The sequence below is a fragment of the Pongo abelii genome, chromosome 7, assembly GCF_028885655.2.
Source record: "Pongo abelii isolate AG06213 chromosome 7, NHGRI_mPonAbe1-v2.0_pri, whole genome shotgun sequence".
Classification (NCBI taxonomy): domain Eukaryota; kingdom Metazoa; phylum Chordata; class Mammalia; order Primates; family Hominidae; genus Pongo; species Pongo abelii.
The window spans coordinates 19,245,526-19,269,863 of record NC_071992.2 but is presented as its reverse complement, the minus strand read 5'-3'; the positions used below and the strand labels follow the sequence as shown (position 1 = coordinate 19,269,863).

The window sequence follows — 24,338 nt, the reverse complement described above, 5'->3', positions numbered from 1 at the left end:
ACAAGATCTCATTTACCACTTGCCTCAATCTCACTGAGCACTTGGCACATTCTCAGAGGGCACACAGCGGTGCTCAATACTTACTCCTCACTGAGGCTCACTAAACACTCAGCAGTGCCATTTTGTTTCAGGATGATCAACAAACTGAATTCTTAGTAGTTTGATATTCTTCTACCAATGCCTTCACAAAGGTCCAGATCAATGCAAAATGCCAGGCCTCTGAGTGAAAATTGAAATCTCACTTTGCTTGGTGAATCACAGCCAGTGTGACTTCACTTTCTTGCCATAGGCTGCTGTGGAACAAAGGTAAATTCCTCATGCGGCCAAAACACACCTGAGTGTTGCTGAGGCCTTAAGGATGGAGGGTCAAAGCTTACCCCAGGCTCCTTCTAGGTCTCCCCAGAACTCAAGAGCAGAGATGTCTCCCAAACAATTGCTTAAATCACAGCTGAATTAAAGAAACCACTTAAAACTTGCTGGTGAATTCAAACATAAATATAAAATTGTATTGTTTCATATGATCATTAAAGCAAATAAAAAGTCCATACAGAGTAGCCTAAAGTTTTGAGCTCAGGCTTTTCTCAGAGGAATTCATACCCACATTGATACAAATTATCATGAAGAGTTTCCATTTGAATTTTTATCAGGACAAGTACCTTGGCAAGTTGCAAATATTCTGTGAACTATGAGCATCATGTATGAATAATAAGTACCCTTTGCTAGAACAGACAAGGAACATTGTGGGAGTGAATATAAAGTGAATTTCAGGAAGGAAAAAAGCCACGATCTAAAGAAACAGCCACCCTTCTGAAGCATAAAATTTCTTCCAATAAAGATGTTTTCAGCCGGGCGCAGTGGCTCATGCCTGTAATCCCACTTTGGGAGGCTGAGGCGGGCAGATCATGAGGTCAGGAGATCGAGACCATCCTGGCTAACACGGTGAAACCCCGTCTCTACTAAAAATACAAAAAATTAGCTGGGTGTGGTGGCAGGCGCCTGTAGTCCCAGCTACTCGGGAGGCTGAGGCAGGAGAATGGCGTGAATCCGGGAGGTGGAGCTTGCAGTCAGCCGAGATCGCACCACTGCACTCCAGCCTGGGCAACAGAGTGAGACTCTATCTCAAAAATAAATAAATAAATAAAAATAAAGATGTTTTCTACTTGAAGAAAAAACACAGAGAAGAAATTTGTGAAATTTTTACTTACGAATTTATAGAAAGTTCATTTAAAATTTTATTAACTTATATAATATTTTAAAATGATAATATAATGAACATGCACCCACTGCCCAACCTAAGACCTAAAATGAATACTATTTACTGCCCATGTAAGAACCAATCATGGTATTATAGCAGTGTGTGGTGAAGAATTATGATTAAAGAATTTGGAGCACCTGAGGTCCATTGAACAAAAACCTCGTGAAGTGATTCCCCTAGTAGAAAAGGACTCACTCCAGGATTCCTTTAAATAATCTGCCTGAGTAGACTAAAAAATGTGAATCAATTTCTTGTCCAAAACCCCCTCCACCCAACCTCTCAGGAATGATTATCAAAAATTTTCTAAAAGGTACATTCACAAGAACCAGGAACCTGGAAAGTGAACCAGTGATACTCAACTCCATACCTTCATGGAAACCTTCCTTGTACAATGGAAGAGCAATATCTTATAGGAATTGAAGTACAGTAAAGATTGTTTTAAAATATTGTTTTCTTCTGCTAGGCCAAGGGTAGGACACTAAACTGAATGTGTTTCCTTCTAACAGAAGAACGCTTCCCTCTCTAATATGGAATAGGCACAAATCTTTCCACTGTTAACATTTTTTTTTTTATCAGTCCTTTTTCCACTCCAACATGCAAGCCAAGATTGAAATCAGCACTAACCTGTAAGGGCTCACTGCTTTCCTGCTGGTCTTCAGAGAGTCTCCTGCTGGGAGAAGCAATGATGGGAGTGATAACTAGAGGACTCATGTGATTTCTCCATTCTTTTTTTTTCAAGCCTCACCTCCCAGACTCAAGCGATCCTCTCACCTTAGCCACAGATATACTCCCACCATATATATATATATATATATATATAATTGTAGGAAGACTTAGAAGGACTTGATGAAGCCAAAATGGGTTAAGGAAAGAAGAGAATTTTCCCCACAACTGTGGGAAAAACTAGTAAGAATCAACAAGGGACATAAAAATTCCTTGTTGTGTATTGTTCACCAAATATTCCAAAAATGAATACAACACAGTTGGGGCTTTTTTTTTTTTTAAGCTCCTGTTACAAAGGTCATGGAATGTTCTCGCATCACTCGCCTTCCCGATACTGAATCCCAGAGTAGGCTCCGTTCTATAGAGGGGGGCTAGTACGCAGTAGTGCCAGAATGGGTATGCGGGTATTGCTTTCATTTTTTTTATCTCATTTTACATATTTTATATTTTATTTTTTGCAGGAGGATGGGGATATGGTGAAAAATTAAATTCATGACATTTGCAGCACTAGAATGCTCTAGCTTCATGATTCAGTCTTGGGTGTATAAAGTCCTGTATCAAGAAATTCCAAGATTTTCCATAACACATCACATCCATACACACCCAGAATAACAGGGAACCACATCTCTCTGAAGAGAGAAATTCAAACTAAAAGTCTAAATAAGAACAGAAGAGACGTGACCCACATATTTGAATCCAGCCTCTAAAATAGCTTTATTAACTCAAATCTTTTCTCAAGTCAATACTAATTATACGTGAGGTCAGCATAACGGCAGCAGATGCCTGTCTCAGAAATATTTAAACTTTAAGAGTGCATAAGAGGCAGAGCACACTCATGCCTGTAATCCCAGCACTTTGGAAAGCCGAGGCAGACGGATCACTTGAAGCCAGGAGTTCGAGACCAACCTGGGCAACATGGTGAAACCCCATCTATACTAAAATTACAAAAATTAGCCGAACATGGTGGCACACGCCTGTAATCCCAGCTACTCAGGAGGCTGAGGCATGAGAATTGCTTGAACCCACGAGGTGAAAGTTGCAGTGAGCCAAGGTCACACCACTGCACTCCAGCCTGGGCGTCAGAACGAGACTCTGTCTCAAAAAAGAAAAAAAAAAGGTCGATAAGAATGTGGAAAGCAACAGCATACTGCTTGCTTCCATAGACTGATATATAACAGTTTCCACTACTAAGATGGACAAGAAAAATTAATAGGTGATTCATGCTGTGATTACCTTAACTAATTGAAGCCTGATGGAAATGAACTCCTAATTGGCTGGGAGTGTGTGTGTGTGTGTGTGTGCTGAGACAGAGTCTCGCTCTGTCACCCAGGCTGGAGTGCAGTGGCACGATCTCCGCTCACTGCAACCTCCACCTCCCAGGTTCAAGCAATTCTCCTGCCTCAGCCTCCCGAGTAGCTGGGATTACAGCCGCCTGCCACCAAATCTGGCTAATTTTTGTATTTTTATTTTTTATTTTACTTTAAGTTCTGGGATACATGGGCAGAACACACAGGTTTGTTACATAGGTATACATGTGCCATGGTGGTTTGCTGCACCTATTAACCCAATTTTTGTATTTTTAGTAGAGACGGGGTTTTACCATGTTGGCCAGGCTGGTCTCGAACTTCTGGCCTCAAGTGATCTGCCCGATTTGGCTGGGTTTTATCAATATCATCCACAACATTTCCATAGCCACAAACACCACTTCTAAAACAAGAGCTAGAAAGTCAAGTAAAAGGGAAATACAAGAGGAGTGCGGACAAATTTGTTACTACTAGTGAAATAAAAATGTCCAGCACATGTGCTTTTGATGATGAAATAGTAGCATCGCCTTCATGTATTAGAGCATGTAAATTACTTGCTTTGTGGCACAGACAGGTCTGAAATCGTCTGCTTAGAAGTGGTATTTTTAATACAGTACAGCAAAATAAAAAAGTGCTCTTAAAATCCATCAATGGAGTTCCCCAAATGTAAACATAATTATAGAATCCCTCTAAAACCGGAGTTACACATTACTTTTTTGATTTTCCAGTGTACAGAGTAGAAACTCAGTAAGTTTTCAATGAAGGAATAAATACATTTGAAGACAGATAAAACATCTTTTCTCAAACTGTTGAAATCAGTGGCATTTACTCAACAATAAAGACATATAAGCATGTGTTATGTGACACATACTATATTAGGTACTAAAATGAAAAGTTATTAAAATGGAAGACAATGACAAGAACAATTCCGTTAGTTTTCTGTTGTCATTCAAGGTTGTATCTATACGGTTTTTAACATCCAGATTAAAGGTTTAGAAATTAGTTAACAGCTTTGATTTTCAAGCCCATTTAGACAAGTGCTATCACTTAAGTGAAATCTTAGTTAACTAAGTTTTTCAGTATTCAGTTGGATGACAAAGCATTCAAATGATGCACCCAATACTAAATATGTGAGTATTTAGAAATATATTCCACTGAAAGTTTTTGCTTTTGTTCTAAATGTTTGGCATCTAGTAGGTAGTCTATAAGAGTCTTTAAAATCAATGTGTTCATATCTACATGTTTGGGGGAAATAAAGCAAACAGCAACATGAAGGTGCTTCCAAGATTCTGTTCTGAAAGTTGTCCACCAAAGGGCACCAAAGTAAAACCAGCAGATGGCTCTGAACACACAGAGAGAGAAGCGGGGAGAGAGAATGGAGGGAAGAGGGAGAGAGAGAGGGAGAGAGAAATGAGGGAAAGGGGGAGAGAGGGGGAGAGAGAGAGACAGAGAGACAGAGAGAGAGGAAGAAAGAAGGGAGGGAGAGAGGGAGGAAGAAGGAGGGAAAGAGGGAGAGACAGGGAGGGAAAGAGGGAAAAATAAAACAAGAGAAGACAGAGGCTAGGCTAAATAGAGAAGTTGCCAGAGGACTTCTGGGAAAAAACATTTGAAAAGGAAGGAATGAAAAGAGAAGAAATGGGCACAACGAGGACTCCGGGTCTGGCCATAACAGCCAGGAGAAAAAAGGGCTTAAGCCAGGAGGTCTGAAAACAGAACAGAAGGTAGAGCACCTAGAATGGGGACGAGGCACTTCCACTCTGCAAAGGTGAGTGTGTTTGCAGTGCAAAGCAAGAAACGTGAACTTTAAAATTCTTCAGGCACATGTGTTCAAACGGCAAAGATATTTGAGAATGCAAGATGAAAAACTCCAGCGTAAGATGAGGCTTTTTAAACTGCCATAGCTCCCCTGTCTCCCCAGCTAGCTTCTATTCGCCTTCACAGGCTCCTAAGCCCAGTGACAGGAGAGACTCTGGAATGATTGGAGATTCTGGAATGAAAAGAGCTATGCTCACTGCTTAGGAGGCCAAGGATTCTGCAAACTGGATCCCTGCAGATACCACAGCGCTTTACTCTGGTTTCCAAGGCCATGGCGCACCCTAAAAGATTAAAATGCCTTAAGGTAAATGACCATTCCCAGATGAAGGCACAGAATGTAAACAAAGTGTGGGCCAACGGAAGAAACTTCAAAAATCACAGTAAAGTGGCCTCCCAGATTCAATCCAGAGCAGGCAACTAGCAACTTTGTAGTAAAAGGAGGGGGAAGAAGTCGTGTGTTCTGCACTGAGAGATCATTTCATGTCACGCTTCAGTGCAATTAAAATAAAAAAGGATTTACTAATTACAAAGCAATCCTAACAAGGTACATAATATAGAATATTCACATCTTATAAATCTCCTAGAGAAAGATTACAAACACAGAATGTTTCACCTTCCGGAGGAGATAATTACTAAGTTTTAAAGACTAGCTCAGGCAAGAATGAAAAAGTATCAAGTCAAGACCACATACATTCTAATTTTATAACCCAGGCGGCCCTGGACAGGATTCAGAGAGCTCTTATTTGAATAAGATCCCTCTCATTAAAAGGATTAGTGTTTCTGCACAAACGTCTAGATAAATCTTATTACTGGTCCAAAATTAGTCACCTAAAGGCTTTAGACAGTTTTGCACAAATATTTACAACTCTGAAGAGGCTGAGTCCTTTTTCTCTTGAAATCCAGGCACTATATCCACTTCAAAAGCCACATATGATTGTGGCTTTTGCTGAGCATATTTCTTTTCGACGAGTTGAAGATGACAATCTCTCAATACCTTACTCCATAGACTGGATGGATGTAAGCGTCAAAAGAGGATGAAAAGGTACTTTCTGAACGGACAGGTATTCTGGGGTGATGGGTTCGGAGATTCTCTAAGCCCCAAGAACAGCGTTTCATGAAATGGGCTTCACGAAACGGGCTTAAAAAATACAGCCCATCTCAAACGGATTTTAAAAGGCACCCAGTTACTTTAAAATACCCAACACAAACACCAAGACGGGCTATTTTAACAGGTCCCCTGCAGAATGTGAAGGGGCTTCCAGCGCTCCAAGCCGGGTTTCTAATTTAAGCCAAGAACCGCAAAGGAGCGAAGGCGACTTCGGGGACCCTGGCACCGTGCAGGGCCGAGAGGTTCAGCCTGCCCACCCGGAGAGGGGTGCGCCGAGCTCCCCTGGAAAGAGTGACTGAAGGGTCCCCGCGAAGTCGCCGTGCCAGCCCCTCTCCCAGTTCCAGCGGTACCCGAAGCCGCCGGGCACAGCCGGCTGCACAGGGACCGGACGAGGCGAGGCGCAACCCGGGGTGCAGCCCCGAGGACGAGGGTACACGGCTTTAGCCCCAGCCCACGGCCCCGACTCCCTGCCGAAGAGTCGCTGGAGCGCGGCCTCAGGGCAGCTGCGCGCAGCTGGACTCGTCCCTGGGAGCCCTCGACCCTCTCCTACCCCGCCGGCCCCAGGGCGCCCTCGCCCTGCTCCTTCCCCGCCGGCCCCAGCGTCCGGGCTGCCCCTCGCCGGCGGCCTCTCGACGGTGCTGGAGACCTAGCAACTTACTGGGGCTGCGCTGGGGTCGCGCCAAGAAGGCGGCGGTGTGCTGGCGGCTGGAGCGCGTCGGGGGCCCGCGGCTGGGGGACGCTGGAGCAGCGGCCGCCGCCTCGCTGGTCCCGCGAACACGAGCTCCCGCCGGCCGCGCTGCAGAAGGAGGGCTGGGCACGTGGGCGCCCCACTGTGTAGCCACCCGGGGCGGGGGCGGGGCGCGGGGCCGGGCGGCACCACCTCCTCCAGCCTCCCCCGCGCTCCCGGAACGCGACACCGAGCCCGCCTCCCGCCGGGCCCCGGCCGCGCTGGCCAATCCCCGGGGTGGGCGGTGTGCGGCCGCTGCTCAGCGGGGTTTGCCTGGAGCCGAGCACACTTGGGCGGGCGCTAGCCCCGGGCTAGGCCGGTGGGCGCGGGCCGGGGAAGGGGGGCTGCGCGCGAGGACAAACTTCGTGCTCTCCTGGGAGGACCAAACCTCAAGGGCATTTCCGAATCTTCTAAGCAGAGTTCTAAGTGGGGTTTTGGTCCCCGCGTTTACTTTCCATTCTAGAAGGATTTTGGAAATAAGAAAATAATAATAAAATATAATAATAGCAATGATAAATGGAAGCCCAGGTGGATGTGCTTTGTCAAATGCAAACTAAACGTTGATAAATGATGTGCAGTTGCTATTTTGGAAGACTCCAGTAGTATGAATACGTAGTCACGATTGTTTGGGGGTGGGTTTACAAGGAAATGACATTATTTCCAGGGGAGCAAGAGCAGAAGTTACACAATGAGGGTTTCTCCTACTGTGCTATTGTTTACTTTAGGAGTCTCTGATAAGATTAAAGTCACAATGTGAAAGCCTGTTAATTTTCATCCAAAACGAAGCAAAACACGCACTGAATTGAACAATAAGTGTGTGTCAGTGTGTGTGTGTGTGTGTGTGTGTGTATGTATGTGTGTGTGGTTTGTCTTTAGAGACAGGGTCTCTGTCGCCCAGGCTGGAAGGCAGTGACACAATCGTGGCTCAGTGAAGCCTCGACCTCCTGGGCTCAAGCGATCCTCCCACCTCAGCCTCCAAAAGTGCTGAGAATTACAGGCCTGAGCCACCACGGCCGGCCTATTACTATTTTTGTTTGACAGAAAGGTCCACTTTGCTTAGTATTGCGGTAAACGCCCCTTTAACCCGCCTACTAGTAATAACTTTGGCAAAGTGCCACATTCGTATTGCTGCCTCACAGTACATATACAATTTTAATGTGATATTCTAAATCATTCTTAACTTCAAGACGTATTTCCCCAAGATAATCTAATAAATGGTGTGGGGTTTCATTCCAGAAGATAGCACACACAAAAATCTCAGTGTACCTCAGGAAGCCATCCATGGATTTCATCAAAAACTGAAAGCGTAGGCTGGGCGTGGTGGCTCATGCCTGTAATCCCAGCACTTTGGGACGCCAAGGCGGGCCGATCACCTGAGGTCAGGGGTTCGAGACCAGTCTGGCCAACATGGTGAAACTCCGTCTCTACTAAAAATACAAAAATTAGCCGGGTGCGGTGGCGGGCGCCTGTAATCCCAGCTACTCAGGAGGTTGAGGCAGGAGAATCGCTTGAGCCCAGGAAGCGAAGGTTGCAGTGAGCCGAGATAGTGCTACCACAGTCCAGCCTGGGCAAGAGAGTGAGATTCCGTCTCAAAAACAAAAACAAACGAACAAAAAAACTGAAAGTCTAAACAGCACTATGATTACAAAGATATTATCTGATAGACTAAATGTCTTAAGTAATAGAGACTGTCAAAGTAAACTTATTTTTACAGTCAAAAAAAGATTCCTTATGCAAATTATCATTAATAGCATTAAGGGAAATGATGCATGTGGACTTTTAACACCAGATTCCTCCTCAATCCCACAGCTAGGAGGCGTTGTTCAAGGGAGCGACGACTCAGATACTTTGTGTAATTTCTAAGGGTGAGTAATCTGATCTAATATTTTTCACCTGGTTCAAAAAAAATAGAGATTCTCGGGAGTCGCGGTGGCTCAGGGCGGTTGCCCTGGCACTCGAGGAGGCGAGGTACACGTTCGAGGCCAACCTGGTCAACACTGATTAAAATAAATAAATAAAAATAGAGATTCCTGTTTTTAAACTTAAGCAATTATTTCCCCGCATATTTTTACTTAAAGGGTCTGTGTTTAAATCTGTTTAATTTGTGATTAAGTTACAACACAATGATTTGGGATAAACAAATTTATCTGACATTTGGAAACTGCCAATTTTGTCAGAATACCAATCTTTGAATTTATCTAATCTGCCCGCCGGAGCACTTCCTGAAGCAAGAACATGCTGTGTTCATGTGTGTGAATAAGAAACACAACTTCATCTCTAAGCAAAAAAAGAGCAAGTTCTTTCAAACAACTTTCTAACAAGATTGCTGAATATCTCGACACACCAGTTCTTGACTTAATATATTCCATTTCCTGTTTGAAATTATTGATTAACCCTGAATCCTACCTCATAACTTTGGTTATTTCTCACCTTTAAAAATGTGTTTAGATGCGGAAAGAGTAGGATGTCCACAGATTTAGTATGAGTCTCTTAAGACAGACTATGAGACAAGAGAAAATAGAATCGAATTTTTAGAAATGAAATATTTGAAACAGGTTAAGCTATTTTGACTTCATCTTCGTTTGCATTTTCTCTTGCTCCCCGGGGTTGAATTAGCATCTTTTTCCCAGTTGAGTAAAATTTTCACCCACCTTCTATTTCACCCTCCCTGGTTTACTGCCGTTACTTTTCACTTTCAGCCCTCAAGTTTCCTCCTTAGGAATGAAGCAGAAAATCCAACTTAGTCATTTTCAGCAGACGGAGTAGCCTAGTTTGTCATCTTCCAAAGATTTCACAAACATTCGTGCATGTCTGAACTCTTAAGGGTTTATGAAATTGCTGGGAATTTTAAGGGACTTTTGTAGCTGAATAAATTCCACACCCTGTACTCCCACACTTGCCAAATACAACCTAAAGTAAATCTCATGTCCACAAATGAGGGATTTACTTCTACCAGCAAGATTGAAGGAATGGATTCTTACTAGTTCTAATTTGTGACTCTATTATCCCCAAGCTATTTTAGCGAAGACAAGCTAAAATCCTCCAATTTTTTTCAAATGGTTGGATACTGGATACTAATGTTTGTGCTGTCACTGAATCGACTCAAAAGGGAAAAAGAGTTGGACCAGAGTCAGAGCACTAGCTCTTTGTTTTTTGAGACGGAGTTTCACTCTGTCACCAGGCTGGAGTGCAAGGGCACGATCTCAGATCACAGCAACCTCTGCCTCCCGGGTTCAAGCGATTCTCCTCCCTCAGCCTCCGGAGTAGCTGAGATTACAGGTGCTCACCACCACTCCTGGCTAATTTTTTTGTATTTTCAGTAGAGACGGGGTTTTACCACGTTGGCCAGGCTGGTCTCCTGACCTCAGGTGATCCCGCCCACCTCGACCTCCCAAAGTGCTGGGATTACGGGCGTGGGCCACCGCCCCGACCCAGAGCACTAGTTTTAAGAGCTTCAGGCCACCGCTGTTCTCCACTCCCCTTTCAAAAATGTGTAAAAACCTAGAGGCGACTTTCCACTGGACAGAGTCCATATCTGCCCATCCCTTAAGGCAAGCAACAAAATATTGAAAAAATGGTTGGAAAAAAATACAGCAAGTCCTTATAAATGACAAGTAATCTTTCAAATTCATCTTTTTCTACTTCTCTTTTAACTAAGACCAAATCATTGTTTTGCAATGATTTTCACTTCTACGTTGCTCTTCCTACGAATTTCCCTGCCTCCTGTCACTTGGTGTCTTTCTGGGGTTTCTTTACATTGGCCATTAATCAGGAATGGACCTGAGCTCCACCCACCCCTGCTAGTCTCTGATTCCTTCTGCCAGGATTCCTGCTGGGACTCTTATCTGCTGGAAAAAAGTCAGTTTTCTTAATCCAAACATCAGTTAGCCTGTTGCTCTAAGGAATGAAAACCAGGGATTTAGGAGGGAGCTCAGATAATGTAAATCCTCTCCTTTCTTTAACCTTGATGAGGGTCCTAATTGCTCCAGAAATCTCATCCTAATCATATCCAATGGACCTTTCCCAGTTCTCATGTGCCTCAAACTCGCTCCTACTTTCTTTCTTTCTTGAAAGTGGCTCCTCCTTGGCTTCCATGATCTCTTAGTCTTCCTCCTACTATCCTGATAACTTTTTGTCTTGCTTGCTAACTACAACACTCTTAAGATTAAATTATTGAATCATTCTTATCTCCATCAACCTTCACAATCTAGGTTGTTATGCTTTTTTTTTTTTTTTGAGATGGAGTCTCATTCTGTCACCCAGGCTGGAGTGCAGTGGTGCAATCTCGGCTCACTGCAATCTCTGCCTCCTGGGTTCACGCGATTCTCCTGTCTCAGCCTCCTGAATAGCTGGTATTACAGGTGCATGCCACCACGCCCGGCTAATTTTTTGTATTTTTAGTAGAGACAGGGTTTCACCATGTTAGCCAGGATGGTCTCCATCTCCTGACCTCGTGATCTGCCCGCCTCGGCCTCCCAAAGTGCTGGGATTACAGGGGTGAGCTTCCGCACCCGGCTGAGAGAGTAACTTTTATCTCCTTTACTACAAAAGAAAAAAATTAAAAACCACTCATCATGCTGGGGCAGACACTGACAGAGATCGTGTCACTGCACTCCAGCCTAGGCGAAAGAGAGAGACTCCGCCTCTACAAAAAAAAAAAAAAAAAAGAGGGTAATCTCCTTTTATTTGCGGGGGGGGATATGTTCCAAGACCCTCAGCGGATGCCTGAAATCATGGATAGTACCAAACCCTATACATACAATTTTTTTTCTATGTATACGTACTGTGATAAAGTTTAATTTATAAACTAGACACAGTAAGAGATAACAACAATAACTAATGATAAAATAGAATAATTATAACAATATAGTGTAATGAAAGTTACGTCAATATAGTGACTCTCTCAAAATACCTGATATTAACAAAAATAACTATGATTTACTGTGGATAACTGAAAACACAGAAAGCTAAACCGTGGGCAAGGGAGGGGAGGTACTGTTGTACTCAGGTGAAAATGTTACTGTTTAGCACCCTCCAGGGCTTCTCTGTAGCCACATCACAACATTAAATTCATTGAGCTCAAACAATGACAAGTAAAATTACCCTTTGGTAGTGGGGGAAAAGGAGGAAGGGCTATTGGTTTCTTGCTTTTAAAAGAAAAACTTTAGCCAAATTAAATTTAAAGGAGTTTAATTGAACGATGAACAATTCAAGAATCAGGCAGCCCCCAGAGTCACAGCAGATTTAGAGAGACTCCAGCACAGCCATGTGGTGGAAGAAGGTTTATAGACAAAAAAAAACAAACCGGAAATGATGTACAGAAATCGGAAGTGAGGGGCAGAAACAGCTGGATTGGTTACAGGGGGACAGAAACAGCTGGATTGGTTACAGGTTGGCATTTGCCTTATTTGAACACCTTTTGAACACCGTTAGAACAGTTGGCTACATTTGATTGGCCAAAACTCAGTGACTGGCACATGTGTGGGCTACAGGCAGTTTACACCTCTACTTATTATACTTCACAACGTACAGAAAAACCTTTAGGCTGAACTTAAATATGTAAGGAGGCAGCTTTAGGCTAAACTTGATTAACATTGTCCAGCATGACTTTGACGTCTTCAACTGTCTGTCTCAGGCTCACCCAACGCATCCTTTAAAATGCTTTACGAGTTAGTAATGTTTCCTAATGTATGAGTGCTTCAGAGAGTATGTTTTTAAAAGTTCCACCTGTTTTATTTTTATGTTTGGATTGGCACTAATTGATGCCCTTCAGCAAATTAAGCAGCCTTTTTTCCCTTTTGTGACCCAGACAAAAAGGCAAAGTCCATTTTAATGATAGGTAGTCTGGTCCACCAGCTTCTTTATAACAAGTCAATGCTAGCTTACTCAGTCAGAAGAACATCTGGGGTTCTTCCTCAATTATACAGAAGAATTGAAACTGCTGGATGTGATGGGGCTTGTTCGCTAGTCTTAACTATCCAATTAAACTACACTGAGCAAGGTAACTGTGCATTTTCTCCAGAAGCTTTAGAGGAAACTTGCTCTTTTGTGCTTTTACCTGGTGCTATGGTTTGGATATAGTTTGGCCCAGCCAAAACTCATGTTGAAATCTGGTCCCACTTTGTAGTGTTGGGAGGTGGTGCCTGATGGGAGATGTTTGGGTCACAGGGCAGGGCAGATTCCTCATGAATAGATGCTCATGCAGGAGTAACTGAGTTCTCACTCAGTGGGAATGGATTAGTTCCTGTGAAAGCAAAAGCAGGTTGTTAAAGAGTCTGGCTTCCACAATCTCTCTCATTTCCTCTCTCGCCATGTGATCTCTTTGCATACACCACTCATCTTTCACTTTCCACCATGAGAGGAAGCAACTGAGGCCTTCCTCAGATGCAGCTGTCTAGCTTTGAACTCTCCAGCCACCAGAATCACAAGCCAAATACACCTCTTTTCTTTACGAATCACCCAGTCTCAGGTATTCTGTTACAGCAATGCTAAATGGACTAAGACACCTGGAAATGGGGAGACTGAGCTCTTACAGCCAGGCTAAACCTGAAGAAGATCCTGGCCTCACCTGGAGGGCACTCCAGTTCTGCTTAGGTTTTTGTTTTGATCTTTCCTAAGATTCAATTCTGGAGAAGAAATTATAAAATAAAGAGATATGATTTAATATAAATGTGTAGTATAATAAAAAAATTAATCCTACTGGATGCTAACTTAACTAAATTTATGATTTCGAGCAAAAAAATTCCTCACTTCCATGTTTCTAAGTTTCTTTTTCCTGTGAACTGGGGACAATAATAGTTAATTTCTACAGAAGATTGTAAGGAGATACACAAGGGAATGAAAACACTGTGAGCAAGTTAAATCACTAAGTTTTTACTCTTATATCCGTTTATACCTTCATCAGTCTAAAATTTGGTGCCAAATACAATTTAAAGTTAAAAATCTAACTGTTCTCAGGTTACAGATGTAAATCATGTAATGAGGGATTATCTTTATGCATTACATTAAGACAAATAAACTAATGCTTAAAAAAAACTGACATTTTTAAACCAGATTGTTCTATCCAAGGAGTTGTTCAACACTACTTCCATCTATGAGGCCACCTCTGTGTGTCAACAGCAGTGATTGCCAGAGCGTGACCCATGAGCGTTAACTGGCGGAAAGGTCGTCAGCATGCTGCTCTTGCTGTTTCGCCTTCTGCCCTGCTGACCTTGTGTCTACCTGCTTCCCAGCATACTTGGAGATCAGAGACTATTGGTACAAAAAAATAACAAGAAGAAGAAAAATAGGAGAGGGGAGAAACATCATGAAATTACAATGCTTTAATTTTAAATGCTCAATCGTGTCACAGCCTATGTAGGTGTCAGAGACGTTTGAACCAGAGCAACTTCATCTTAAATAGGAGCTGGGTAAAATGAAGCTGAGATCTACTGGGCTGCATTCCCAGATGGATAAGGCATTCTAAGACACAGGATGAGATAGGAGGTCAGCATAAGATACAGATCACAAAGACCTCGCTGATAAACAGGTTGCAGTAACGAAGCATGCCAAAACCTACTAAAAGCAAAATGACGACAAGAGTGATCTCTGGTTGTCCTCACTGCTACACTCCCACCAGCACCGTGACAGTTTACAAATACCATGGCAATGACAGGAAGTTACCCTATATGGTCTAAAAAGGGGATGCATGAATAACCCACCCCTTGTTTAGCATATAATCAAGAAATAACCATAAAAATGGGCAACCAGCAGCCCTCTGGGCTGCTCTGTCTATGGAGTACTCTTTCTTTAATTCCTTTACTTTCTCGGTAAACTTGCTTTTGCTTTGCACTGGGTGGACTTGCCCTGAATTCTTTCTTGTGAGAGATCCAGGAATCCTCTCTTGAGGTCTGGATCGGGACCCTTTTCCCCCAATATAGTCATGTGATCATTATAAAAGTATATAAAAATATGTTCAAATATATTATTAAAGGCATCTAAGTATGGGTCTCAGAAAAATCCACTGGATCCCCTGTTTTAATTCAGAGGTTAAAATCTCAGCTTCCCTGTGAGACCTGGCAGGTAACACCAAAGTTTGAATTTAGTTGAGTACTAGACAATAGCGAGGCACTGAGAGAGTGGCTATGGAACTGAGAAAGCATTTGAAATGCAAAGCTTGAAAAAAAACAGGCAGACAGGTAATATGCAATGCAGGCTGAAAACGTTTAACATGTTCTCTAAAGTTTACTCATATCATCATGTGGTCAATGGAAATCACTTACGAAAAGGATTTTTAAAACCTCAAAAGCTGACTTACTCATTTGCAACAGGCTTCGTAGATATTTAATTTTCTGTAATATTCCAGTAATGTATTCCCTTTAAGGTACTGTTTTGTTGATTTTTAAAACAAATAGAAAGCTTAGTGTATATTTCTTTCAAAAAAAACTGCAAAAACATATTTCCCATGAGAAACTCTACTTGTTTGTGTGGGAAACTATACAAAGGAGTTTATTAGCAATAAGATTGTGCATGATCATCAGAATGGCAAAGTAATCTTTTTTAACTGAGTGCATATTCTAATCCTCCTGTATGATTTATGTGAATAAAATGTTTGAAGTATTGTTGAGGAGATAATCTTGACTAAATTGAACTTGACAGTAGTCCTTTATCCAGTTCCAATGTGCTTAGACTTTGAGGCGCATATAGAATCGGAGAGAATACTGGTTTAAAATATGATTCAGTGAGTACATTCCAGCAGTAGATAAAGTGCCTCGGGGCAATGAAAACTGCATTGAATAAAATTAGCTTCAACATCCACAGTCTAACATTTCTTTTCGGGCATGGGAGCGCTTGACTTTGATGGGCTGGCTCACTTCATTTTGTATTGTATTGTGGTGGTAATATCTAAGGAGATAGATAACCATTCATTTTGTATTGTGGTGATAATATCTAAGGAGATGGTTATCTAACCATTTGCAAATGCATGTTGTAAATCCAGTTGTGCCAGAATTCCAGAAGATTCCAGAAGATGTAGGCTACAGGTTGGAAGTCACCCTTGAGTTATGCAGAATACAACTTAGCCTTATAAGCAGCCTCATCGAGGATCTAAGACTTAGATGAGCTGTTCCACGTAGGGAAGTTTCTCAAAGAAAAGAAATTTGTCCTTCTAAGTATCCCAATTTAAAATGGCTGTGTTTGTGTATATGTGTGTATATATATATATATATATGCAAATGTTTTTTACATGCATTTTAAAATTTAGTGTACAATTTGAGCCCTCTCAAAGAACATTTTTTTTGCATCTTTCATTCATGACTATGAGCATGTCAACAATTGATCTTTGCTTTGTAGGATGTTATCCCAGCAATTATTGAAGCATGTATGGTGGCTGGGCACTACAACAGTGTTTTTAAAATGGTAACATGCTTTTTAAAGAGAAAACAAAATTTCAAGGACCCTGCGTTATTTGGGGTACTCCTAGAGACACCGAAACAAGGATTTGAGTGCAAGAACTTTATTTGGAAGGCGTAAGGGAGTAGGGAATGAAGACAGAGAAGGGAGGGAAGCTCACTCACGAGTAGAAGAGTGTGTTTTCAAGAAAAGTACGGCAAGGACTACTGGAGCTTAACCCTTCTCAGGAACTTTGGAAAACAGTGTAGATCATGTGTCTTGGAGTTAAGTAAGGGTGAGAAAAATGAGATGTTTATACAACAAATTCCATCAGCTTTGGATCAGAGCTTCTCCTGGGAGGTGTTAACTTCTCCAGAACATAGACAAGCATGCTTTAGTAGCCAGAGAAAACCCTAGCAAAGGGTCAGAGGACATAGTCTTCCCTGCTCTTATAATATCATAGCAACCGTGTATCCTCATTAATTAGGGCTTCTTTATCGCATCTTGGTCAACTGGAATAAGAAGCTGAAAATGCCAAGGGAAAAGATTTAACTTTAAATTTGGTGGAAACTTTGTTCTAGCTCCTTCTAGAAGGATCCCTCTCCCTACCAGGAACCAGAACCTCTGGCCCAGCGTGGCGAAAAGTTGTGGAAATGAGAAGCACAAGTTCTCCAAGTGCTTCCTTGACCCATGCCTTTAAAACACGGACACGGTGGTGGGCTAACTTGTTAAATTAAATCAAGATGGGGTATGAAGGGGACCATAGCCCTTGCTTCTGACCATCCTGCCCAAGATGTGATATTACTTTTGTTATTGTGGAGGGCATTTTCAGGTGGCTTCCATTTGGCCTTTCAAAACTATACAGACCAGGGACTAGTGTGAGGTTTGCCAGCTATAAATATAGCCATTTTGATTATGTATTTGGGCAACGGAGAAATTTCTACTTGGCAGTTCCATAGATCTGCTGGATCTACTGTGAGATGAACTTGGGTCAGGACTTCAGACTTCATTTGTCCTCTAGCTGCTGTGTACCTGCTCTTTAAAAAGGGGCCCTGAAGTTGCCTTAGGTCCACTGCATAAGTGTCCTGCATCCAACAAGTGGAGCTGCATTCTGCTGAGGAAATGTAGGCAACAGCGTAAATGTGTGCCTCAGAATTATTTCACTCACGGGAAGGAAGAGCTGAGGTATTTATACTCCAGTTCCCTTCAGTCATAGATCGAGGGCTGCTGCCAGGAGGGTTAATTCTTTTCAGCTTATCTGGCCTGCTATGTGCATGGTGGCAAAGAAAAAAAGGCCTCAGTTGCAGGCATTGGTAGTTGGAAGTTAGTAGTGCGTGCACTACTAAAACAGTAAGAGCCAGGGAGATACAAGTGGAACACTGTCATTACCTGCTATTTTTAATCAATTAAAAAAAATTTATTTGAATTTTATTCATTGCATTTAAAAAATACTTTATAAACATAAAACTAATTATTAGCTCTTTTGTTTATATCTCTTAGAAAACTATAAAACCTACCTACATCATAAATTAAGAGCAAATAAAATTGCGAACCACCAAATAGCCCAGCTACTTGGGAGGCTGAGGCAGGAGAATGGCATGAACCTGAGAGGCAGAGCTTGCAGTGAGCCGAGATGGCGCCACTGCACTCCAGCCTGGGCAAGAGCAAGACTCTGCCTCAAAAAAAAAAAACAAAAACATTAATTTAATATGAAATGATGGTTTGCTAAAACTAAAATGCCACATAAAATTATGGATATGATACTGACTACTAAGACTTTTCTTAGTTTGTGTGCTTTTATTATATATGAAGACTCAACTTTTCCTGCCATTTTTCGTTTCTTTTTTTCTTAACAACTAAAGAACTCTCATTCTATAGTGAACCATAAAATCATTTACTTTTGCTTGACTTGAATGCATTATTTGTACATTAAGCCCTTCTCTGTTCTTTTCTTCTCCAACAATTAAGGTATTAGGATAACATAAATATAAATGCAAACACTGGAAGGGAACTTTAATAAAAATATGGAAGTTTTACATTTTCATAGATAACTTGCTTACTCTAATATGAGAAACAGTGTTGAGCTGAATTGTTAGTGAGTATTATACCCATTCTAAGAATTCTAAGTTGGTCAATACGGAAATTATGGTTACAGAATAGAATATGAATGGTATACTTCTTGACAATATATATAACATATATATTATGTAATACATATAAAAATGTATTTTAAAATATGTAAATATCAAAACCATTTTTCATATTAAGAGTCTAAATTTATCTTTATGTGTCTGAAAGTATCTAAATATTAATAAATAATAAGTTATAAATAAGATATCTAAAGATTCCAAGAATATCATAATAATACCATAAAGTTGAATATTACTCAAACCTCTTAAAGATTTTATTGTTGGCCAGGTGCAGTGGCTCATACCTGTAATCCCAGCACTTTGGGAGGCCAAGGCAGGCAGATCATGGGATCCAGATAGCGAGACCATTCTGGCTAACATGGTGAAACCCCGTCTCTACTAAAACTACAAAAATTAGCTGAGCGTGGTGGCTCACGCCTATAGTCCCAGCTACTCAGGAGGCTGAGGCAGGAGAATTGCTTGAACCCAGGAGGTGGAGGTTGCAGTGAGCCAAGAGAGCACTACTGCACTCCAGCCTGGCAACACAGCGAGACTCCAGCTGAAAAAAAAAAAGAAAAGAAAAGAAAAAAGATTTTCTTGTTTTTCTTAACCTTAGAGTGATTTTTAAAGACACATATTTTACAGTAAAGAAATATTAATCTCAAAGTTGTCAGTCCCTTCTGTTTTACTTTAATATCTTTTTCTTTGGTGGAATTAAAATTAAATTGAATAATATTAATTTTGAAATAACAGGTACACCATGATCCCTGGTTTTTGAAACTTTTTTTGTCTTCCTTCCTTCTTTCCTTCCTTCTTTCCTTTTGGCTGAAATTATATTTACTTTAGGCTATTACTGTTTTGTAATGATGAGAATTGGGGGAATTTTAAATTTTCTTCAGTTTTTATTATTAACATATTTTTACAAAAATTGGAAAAAGTGTTAGAAAATATAGTGCAATTAAACTTAATTTTCATTATTTTAAAAAATACTTCACAGCCTCTGTATTAATCTAAAGATCTAGACATAGTTTTAAATGAATCCACATTATCAACCAGTCTGATTTCTAGAAACCAGCTGTTCCAGACACGGGTGATATTGCAAAATACATATCTATTTTATGTATTATGTATATATTTTACATATTTAAAAAATATATATGTATATAGATGTGTTTTGCAAGGGTCAGGAAAGAGGTGTTTAATTAATCGAGAGTTTCTCTCTTCAACCTAAATAAATGGAAGAGGTTCCTTATTATTCTCTACCCATTTATGTTTAAAATCTATCACTCCTTTATGGTTAAACCCATGGTTTAGGTCCCTGAAATTTAGGGTTATTATCAGTGCATTTAGAATTAACAAACAAGAGCCAGTGTGACCATGTGACAGGGTGATTATATTAGAAGGCACAGGAAACTAAGAAGTTAATCCTCCGTATAGTTCTTGAAGTGAAATGGGATGAAAATCAAAACCATAGAGAGAAAAAAGAAACTTTTAGAAAAAATATGACCTAAAACCTTAGATACTAATGATTTCTACCACATGGGCAATTAACTGCCTTTGAAGTAAGGTTGATGTAAAAGTAATTGCGGTTTTGCATAATGGCAAAACCGCAATTACTTTTGCATCAACCTAATATAATGTCCTAATTGTTTGCTAATAAATAGGCAACAAGGATCAAGAAACTTTCAACTCACCAACACCTAAAAAGTCCATATAACTGAAAGATCATTTTACTCAAAATCTAATGCAACCTCAGCAACAACTGCAATTCCATCCCTTGGGTCAGCTGATCATGCTAGGTTATATTTAGCCACTGACGTTCACATGTTACAGCTAAGATTCAGGCCTATTAAAAACAGGCTGGACAGGATGGCTTGAGTCCAGGAGTTCAAGACCAGCATTGGCAACACAGAGAGGCCCTATCTCAAAAAGGAATCTTTTTTTTTTTTTTTTCTGAGCAGTAGGTCTCAACACTGGGCTTAAAATATTCAGTAAACCATACTGTAAGCAGATGAATTTCACTTTACTATTCCACGAAGAGCACAAGCAGAGTACATTTAAGCATAATTCTTAAGGGCCCTAGAATTTTTGAAATGGTCTATGAGCACTGGCTTCAACTTAAAATCACCAGGTGCTTTAGCCCCTAACAAGACAGCCTGTCCTTTCAAGCTTTGAAGTTAGGCATTGATTTCTATCCATGAAAGTTCTAGATGGCATCGTTTTCCAATAAAAGGCTGTTTCTTCTACCTCGAAAATCTGTTGTTTAGTGTAGCCACCTTCATCAATGATCATAGCTAGATCTTCTGGATGACTTACTGTAGCTTCTGTATCTTGCTCTTCACCTTGCACTTTCATGTTATGGCAATGACTTCTTTCCTTAAACCTCATGAACCAGCCTCTGCTAGCTTCCAACTTTTCTTGTGTAGCTTCCTCACCTCTCTCAGCCTTCATACAACTAAGGAGAGTTAGGGTGCTGCTGTGGATTAGGCTGTGGCTTAAGAGAAAGTTGTAGCTGGTTTGATCTATCCAGACTGCTACAACTTTCTCCACGTCAGCAATAGGGCTGTTTTGCTTTCTTATCCTTTGTGGGTTCACAGGAGTAGCACTTTTAATTTCGTTCAAGAACCTTTCCTTTACATTCCCAATTTGGCTAGCTGACACAAGAGGCCAACTTTTGGCCTATCTTCCCTTTTGACATGTTTCTTCACTAAGTTTAATCATTTCTAGCTTTTGATTTAAAATGGAAGATGTGTGACTCTTCCTTTCACCTGAACATTTAGAGGCCGTTGTAGGATTATTAATTGGCCTAATTCCAGTACTGTTGTATCTCAGGGAATAGGGAGGCCAAGGAGAGGAAGCAACATGGGGGAATGGCTGGTTGGAGGAGCAGTCAGAACATACATGTATCGATTAAGTTCTCTACTTTACATGGGTGTGGCTCATGGTTGCCCAAAACAACTACAATAGTAACATCAAAGATCCCTGATTACAGACCACCATAACACATATTAATAATGAAAATGTTTGAAATATTGAGAGAATTACCAAAATGTGACACAGAGACACAAAGTGAGCAAATGTTGGAAAAATGGTGCTGATTGACTTGTTCAATGAGAATTGCCAAAACCTTTCAATTTGTAAAAATGCAGTACCTGTGAAGCACAATAAATCAAACTGTAATAATACAAGATATGCCTGTATTGATACACACATCGTCATGGATGAATCTCAGAAATATGCTTTGTGAAAAAAGCCAGATCAAAAAAGTGCCTGCATGCTGTACATGGAGAGGAGGGTGTGGGTAGGGGTAGGAGTAAGGAACTACAAGGGGCAAGAGGAAATTTTTTTTCTTTAATTTTTGAGACAGAGCCTCACTCTGTGGTTCAGGCTGAAGTGCAGTGGTGTGATCGTGGCTCACTGCAGCCTCAACCTCCTGGGCTCAAGCGATCCTCCCACCTCAGCCTCCAGAGTAGCTGGGACTATAGGCACGTGCCACCATGCCTGGATTATTATTTTTTTTAATTTTTATAGAGGTGAGATCACACTATGTGGCCCAGGCTGGTCTGGAACTCCTGAGCTCAAGCAATCCTGTCCCCTCGGCCTCCCAAAGTATTGGGATTACAGGCATGAGCCACCACACTCGACCTAAGAAGAAACTTTTGAGGGTGATGAATCTATGAAACTATCACCACAATGAAGGTAATGAACACCACTCTCTTCAATATGGTCAGAATATCATGGATGTTTGCATGTGTTAAAGTGTATCAAACCACACACTTTAAACACATGCAGTACATCATACGCCAGTAATACCTCAATAAGATGAACCAGACTGAAGCTATAAGGAATGAAATGAAACTGATCTAATAAGCAAAGTTATTGAAAAGTTATAGGATTAAATGGAGAGTGAATTAGGAAAGTCCTTCTTTGGGCAGGAATGCGGTGAATTAAGGAACACAGTAGGAAGAATCATTGTTCCTTGTGCTCTAGTGAGTTGAGACTTCACAATGTATCCATTATAAAAGTAGCCGCTCACTTGCCGTCAACAAATGCTGTTGCAAACCCGAGTTTCATTATCCTTATATGCTGTCTTGATCACCAAGTGTGAGTTCCACTAGTGCATTTTAAAGTCTCTTGACCAAAGCATCATGTGCTGGGGCTTAAGAATTAATCTCATTTCTTTTCCCTCAGAATTCTGAGCCGATTGAGAAATAGACACAAAGCTAAGTATTAGCTTTGACTTATTGTAACTGATTGGCAGACTTATAGTCCAACACCTTCTTTTATGATATAAATGTATCCTACCACCACCTGGATAACTGCAGTTCTTCCCACAGCTCTCCAACACAGGGACAGTTGTAGCAAACTCACATTTTAAAAGCAGGTTCAGAGGGAGAGTGACAGATTCTGTCTGTTCAAGCAGCTAAAATGTCACTGAGAGAGCTACTTGAAAAAATGTTTGGAATTGTAGAAGGAGTTTATTGTCATTATATACAGGAAGCTAATGATGAACTACAAATACTTAGAAAGCACCACTGTAGGAAGCGTACTCTAATGAAAAGAGTTTTACCTTGATTGCTTTTCCTTCACACAGACTGAAAAGTCACACAGTGAGTGACCACTTCAACACTGAACCAAGATTAGGAGGCATAGTTTTGAATCATCAACTGTTCTCTGTAAATAAATTGGTGAATTAGTATTCAGGAGCAAGTTTGTTTGTTTTTTTCTCCTACACTGGGATCAACACTAATCTCAGTACAGTTTTTTTCATTTGATGCCTTTTCATAAAATAGTCTTTAACAAACTGAAATATATCTTCTCCTGTATTTGCAGGACAAATAAAGATGACAAAACTAATTAAACACATATTATGTATTTCCTTTTTTTTGAGACAGAGTCTCACTCTGTCACCGGGGCTGGAGTGCAATGGCGCGATCTTGGCTCACTGCAACCTCCACCCCCCAGGTTCAAGCAATTCTCGTGCCTCAGCCTCCTGAGTAGCTGAGACTATAGGCATGCGCCACCATGCCCAGCTAATTTTTGTATTTTTAAGAGAGACAGTGTTTCACAAGGTTAGCCAAGCTGGTACTGAACTCCTGACCTTAAGTGATCCGCTCGTCTTGGCCTCCCAAAGTGCTGGCATCACAGGCATGAGCCACTGCGCCCAGTCCTCACATACTATGTACTTCAATTTAAAAATGAGTGCTATATTTGTGTTTCATAATACAGTGAGATACTTTTGCTTGTCTGCTTATTTTTCCTTAATAATACTATTCTGATGATAATCATACTCAATGCATGTAAAAAAGCAGGAAAAACAACAGGAAAAATATTAGGCTAGGCGTCATGGCTCCTGCCTGTAATCCCAGCATTTTGAGAGGCTGAGGTGGGTGGATCACTTGAGGCCAGGAGTTCGGGAGCAGCCTGGCCAACAGGGCAAAACTCCGTCTCTGCTAAAAACACAAAAATTAGCTGGGTGTGGTGGCACTACAGCCTGGGCAACAGAGCAAGACTCTGCCTCAAAAACAAAAACAACAACAAGAAAAAGAACAGACGAAAAATATTGAAAACATTAAACAAGATAGAAAGTTGTTTAAATGATCCAAATAAAAGGCAGAGATTATAAATTAGATTAAGTCCCAGCTATGTGCTGTCTACAAAAAACACCTACTTCAAATGTGAAAATTCATATATGCTGAAAGTAAAAAGATGAAAAATAATATAGTACATAAACACAAATGACCAAAATATCTAGAATGGCTATAGTAATATCAGATAGGGTAGAGAGAACAAAAAATTTAGCAGCCATAAAAAGACATATTCCATAATGAAAACGATGACAGGTTATAAAGAGAGCATAAAACTCTTACATGTCCATGAGCATAACAAAGAGTGTCAAAATACACAA

General features: G+C 40.9%; 1 protein-coding gene across 4 annotated transcripts in view; it reads right to left on the bottom strand.

Annotated features, from left to right (window-relative positions):
- The window catches only part of SLC7A2 (solute carrier family 7 member 2), a 101,629-nt gene that overhangs the window by 66,125 nt on the left and 11,166 nt on the right, over positions 1 to 24,338 (bottom strand). The window contains exons 1-2 of one of the 4 annotated variants that reach the window (XM_063726523.1): positions 6,864 to 7,015; positions 1,880 to 1,925 (exon numbers count right to left, since the gene is read on the bottom strand). The exons of 1 other annotated variant lie outside the window; for it this stretch is intronic. The gene's annotated coding sequence lies outside the window, so the exon portion shown is untranslated. Of the gene's footprint in view, positions 1 to 1,879; positions 1,926 to 6,863; positions 7,019 to 24,338 lie in introns of those variants that run through there. 2 more of the 4 variants (XM_063726524.1, XM_009243561.4) reach the window with 2 other exon arrangements.